The sequence below is a fragment of the Alligator mississippiensis genome, chromosome 5, assembly GCF_030867095.1.
Source record: "Alligator mississippiensis isolate rAllMis1 chromosome 5, rAllMis1, whole genome shotgun sequence".
Lineage (NCBI taxonomy): Eukaryota > Metazoa > Chordata > Crocodylia > Alligatoridae > Alligator > Alligator mississippiensis.
The window spans coordinates 32,335,589-32,340,661 of record NC_081828.1 but is presented as its reverse complement, the minus strand read 5'-3'; positions in this window follow the sequence as shown (position 1 = coordinate 32,340,661).

Below are 5,073 nucleotides of genomic sequence, written 5' to 3'. Positions count from 1 at the left end.
TTCGACTCATTTTGAGCTTGAAACAGTGAAATCGAAACGAAACACTTTGAAACAGCCTTGAAAAAAAGAAACGAGGGCAATCAAAAAAGCTTTGAAAGATTCAAAATGTGTCGAGATTCCAAGCCAGCTTGGTTGCAGCTAAACAGAAATCGAGGAGAGGGAGGAGGAAGAGAAGGGAAGGACTGTTCTGATATTGACATCTAGCTCCTGCCTCGATCCCCCAGCTCTCTAATCATTTCCCCAGCTCTTCCCAGGGGGTGCAGGCCCCCCGATTTGGACATGGGGTGCCAGCAGCAGCTACTCAGTGCTGCTGCTGGCCCCAGCCTGCAGTGGCAGCCTGCTGAAACCTGGCACACAGCTCTGGGGGCCCCTGCCCCCCAGGAGCACTGGGGAATCAAACCAGGAGCTCTGGCTGGCATGTGGAACCACCCCAGCTCCAGGATAGTGTACAGCACCCTGCTGAGCTATGCTGCACCTGTGCAGCTCCTCCACAGGTGCCAGGTGGGGGGCAGGGGGAAGCAATCCCTGCTGCCCCCACACAGCACAGGGGGGCTCTGGCATGAGCCTTCAGAGGCACACAGATCTGGGGGCCTGCACCCCCCAAGAGGGCTGCAGGACTGTGCCAGACTCCTCCCAGGGGGTGCGGCCCCTGGATCTGTGTCTGGGATGACAACAGGCTGCTGCTGCTGCTGGCAAGTGATATTAGTTTTGCTTTGAACAGTTTGAGGTGCAGTTTCACAAAACCTTCTGCCCCTATCTCCCTGAAACTTGGCAGGTGTCATGGCCTCAGCAGGGGCTATCATCCCTGCAATTTTCATCCAAATCAGGCAAGAAATGACAAGGTTATTGGCATTTTCGTGATTCCCCATTATAGCCTGTGGGCAAAAAATTGAAACAGTGTCAAAACAGTTTTTATGAAACAAAACGTAACAGTGCTTCAAAACAGCAAAACCAAACACTGTCCCTTCAAAACGGAAGTCTAAACGAAACAGTGTTGTTTCGCACAGCCCTAATAGATACATAAAACATGTATAGTTTGCAATAGAAGGATGAAGTTAAGAAAAGGAGCATTTCAGCTGAATAAACAGCTTTTGATAAAGACTTGCTGTGTTCTGGAAAAGTCACACCAGAACAGCAGTGGAACCTTCAGTTTAGGGACAGACATTACATATAAACTGGTTTAAGTGATCAGAAACTAGTTTAAAGCTGTAACAGAACAGATGTTCAGTGCACATAAACCATTTTGGAAATGGCTGAAACTGGTTTGAGATAAATCTGGTTGAATGTAGCGTCAGACCTAACTGATTTGGGTCAAACCGGTTTATGCAATGTCTGTCCAAGACCCGTTCTTGGTTTAAGTTAAATCAGAGTCCCCCAGCATCCTGGCATGCTCTCTGGGCTGGGCAGTTCTCTCCCCCCTAGAGAGCTGGGTTGGCCCCTCCCCTCTGCTCCCTGTCTGCAGCTCCAGCAGAGACTGCATGTACAACAGGGTCTGTCTGGCTTCCTCCTGCTCCCCCTGACCACTCCCTGCTAAAGCAGGGATATCCCCCATCCCCTCTGCCTTACATAAGCACCTCTCAGAATTAGCTAACACACCACATGCTGGCTACAGTCCATGCTGTGGGAGGCAGGACAGTGTCAGCTTAGGGCTTTTTGGAGCTAATCAACAGGTAGCTGGTAATGTCCTTCCTTGGAAAAAGTTGTTTAAGAAGAGCTTGAACTAATAAGAAAGGCTTTTGTTTTCTTAATGGGTTGATAAACACTGAGTTAGGGGTGATAAACACTGTTATCGACTCCCTGCTGGGCTGCTGGGGAGGGAACCCCTCCCTAATCAGAGCATCCTGCTGGGGCCTGACCACGCCCCCTCTCAACTCAGCACTGTGGAAGGGAAGGGAGGGCTGCTTTAGCACCCCGCAGCTTCTAGCCTGAGCCACTGCAGGCATGTGCCTATATTTCTGGAATGAAAAGGGAATGTCTGTCCTCCTCCAAATTGGTTCAAGTTTTGCAGGTTAGATCAACTTGTGAAGATTGAATCAATTTAGGCTTTTTGAATGTCCGTCCCTGGCCTCATTGTTTGGGATCTTTAAAACTGGTGGAAAAAATATTAATGTTCTGCAGAGAACATTCAGGGTCAGTGAACAGATGTTGCATCTCTAATGTCTTAGGGGAGCCAACAGGAGTACAACCTACTTTGCTGTCAGCCCCATAGAAGGAAGAAAGGAAGGGGTCCTCAAAGGGGAGCCACATATTCCCTGCCAGAACCAGGAATAATGGTTGCTGAGGATTATTTTGTCTGTGTACTTGTTGTTCTGAGACAAAGCTTCCTGTTTGCTGCAGTGGTCATATTAAGGACTTGTCAATACTACAGCTCCTAAGATATGCACTATGCACAGGCCCCAGCAGGTGCCAACAGTTTTTCTGCCAGTATAGCTCCACCACAACCCTGAATGACATGTGCTTTTATAGGCAGAGTTGCTTCCACACCAAAGGATAATTTGACTTATCTAGCCCAATAGCATACTGGTAAAACTTCTTAGAGTAGAATAAGCCTAAAATTGTGATGTTTAGTTTCATAACCTATAATTTTCTGTCACTGGAGCTCCACCACATCCCTGAACAAAAAAAAGTTAAGCTTCTGTAGGCAGAACTGTTTATAATTAGTTGCCCAAATAAATGATATGTAAACAGGGTCTACTCTGTCTTCTGCTAACACATTGCCAAAATGTAGAGTGGGGAAAACAAAAAGACACTGTCCCTAATCCCAGAGCTGATAAATGTGTGCACATATTTAAAACAGCAGTGCTCAACCTTTTTCCCTGGGGGGAGATGAATGGGCAGTGCCTGGTTGCTCCATGGGCTGGATCCAGCAGTGGCCCCAATCCAGCTCCTGGGGTGAGTGCAGGAGGGCTCCATTCAGTCCTACAGAGGGGGATGGGGGTCTTGGCATGGCCCCAGTCCAGCTGCATGTGGGAAGAGGGTATGGCACAGCCCCAATCCAACCACATAGGGGACTAGGGATGATTTGGCCCCAATCTCGTGGGGAGGGGGGGAGGAGGGGGAAATGGGAATTTGGGAGCAGGAGAAGGTGGTGGTATTAATGGCCACTGCTCTCCCACTGCCATATTTCTCAGCACATGGAGAGCCCCTTGGACCAAATTCAATGGCTCCACAGGATGCATTTGGCCTGCAGGCCAGAGTTTGAGCACCCCTGGTTTAAAATGATCAGCAGTGAAATAATAACAAAGTGTGAGAATAATATTTTCTGATCTCAAAATACTTGTGCCCTGGGGTTCTTAAAGGCAAGCACCAAGATTCCTACAACTGAATTAGGGCTTATTTGCCTTTAACTTTTCTGTAGCAGTTTGTGGATAATTTGATTTTTTTAAAGTGATGCTCAGTTGCACTTTCTATCTCATAATACGTAAAAAAAAAAAACCACAGTTGTAACCTGTTACTGTATTCACCTAAGATAACTTTGAATTCAAGACGACCCCCAAACAAGTAGATTCTAGATGTGGAAAATGATAAATTTGACTGGAGAGTCATCTTATGTCTATTCCCTCCCCCCTTGGTGTGGCAGGGAAAGTAGCGACATGGGGCAGATCTGACTCATGCCCGTTGTTCCTCTGGCACCTGTCCCCTTACTCTTACTACCAATTCCCCTTCTCTCCCCAACCCCCACATCACTAACCCCTGGTGCCTCCCACATGGTTCTCTCCTGCCCAACAGCTACCACTTACTATGTGCAGCAACTTTGGATCCAGCCCCAGCCTTAGCCTCAGTCAAGTAGTAGTTACTATCTGGAGTTGGAGCCAGAGCCAGTCAGAGCAGCTCTCTTGCTGCTACATGGTCACCCCACACTGTACAGTCCCCTCTGAGCATCCCTCAGGCCATACATCATGCAGTCTACCCTACTGTACACTCCTTTGCCCTCTATCTTGACCCACCCTGCCCAGTATAATCCAAGATGGGGCTTTTTTCCCTTCCATGTTAAATGGAGGCTTATCTTAGATTACAACAAATACACAATATAGCACCCATAAAGCAGCAAAGTTGAAAATTAAGAGGTGGCAGGGAGGGGTATGCATAGAGATGCTCCAAGATATTTGGTGCAATAGTTTAAGTCTTCCTTTTTTCAATAAAAAGGGCAGAAAAAAATTCATGATTATTAGAAATAATTAAAAACAAAACAAACAAACAACTCCACTAAAGGGAGTACTCCATCAGAAAACTAATATAGCAAAACTAGCATGAGTAACTGACATTGACAGTGTCCTTTCAAAGTTGACATGTAAAAGGTCCAGCTTTCAAAATTAACACCTCATACTTCTTTTCTGTTTTGACTCTAATGGAACTGCTGGGGCCAAATTAATACTTCTGTGACCTTGCTATAAGGGTAGATGAGAGACATTTCTACAATCATAGCACCGTAATCTGGTATTAACTGTTTAAACTGATACTAAAAGAGAGAGAATAATGTCATCTCACTTTGACTACTGCAACATTTTTCTCTCAAGGTCCCATCTCTCCCCATTTATAGCTGCTCAAAATGCTGTGGATTTCCTCTCCCCCACTTTCGCCTCTACAACTCATTGGTTCAATCACAACATTTTCCCCTGCAGTAGCCTCAAACTACATCTCTTAACTTGTAGAGTCCATTAATTTTATATTTTCAATTATATTTTCTCCTATTTCACTTCTCAAATTAAAACCACTGAACTTTATGAAATAAAAACTAAAAACCAATACCTTTAAAATAAGGCAACATTTACCAAGAAAAAGGTAAGTCAGCTTTAGCAAATTTGAAATAATGAATGCTTGCTTTCAGGTTGAGGGAATTTAGGCATTTTTCTGTATAGAGCACTAGAGCCAGCTGTGTTGTGAAATCTGCTTGAGATTAAGACACCCTGCACTATCGCAATCCTTAGTACAGTAAAGACAACTAAAAAATGTTTTCCATGAAGGGATTTATACAGGAGAACAAAAAATTCCATTATAATATATTGCTTTCTGCAAGAAATCCCTTTATCATCTATATTTGGGCATTTTTAAAAGTAATACCTCTAACCAATC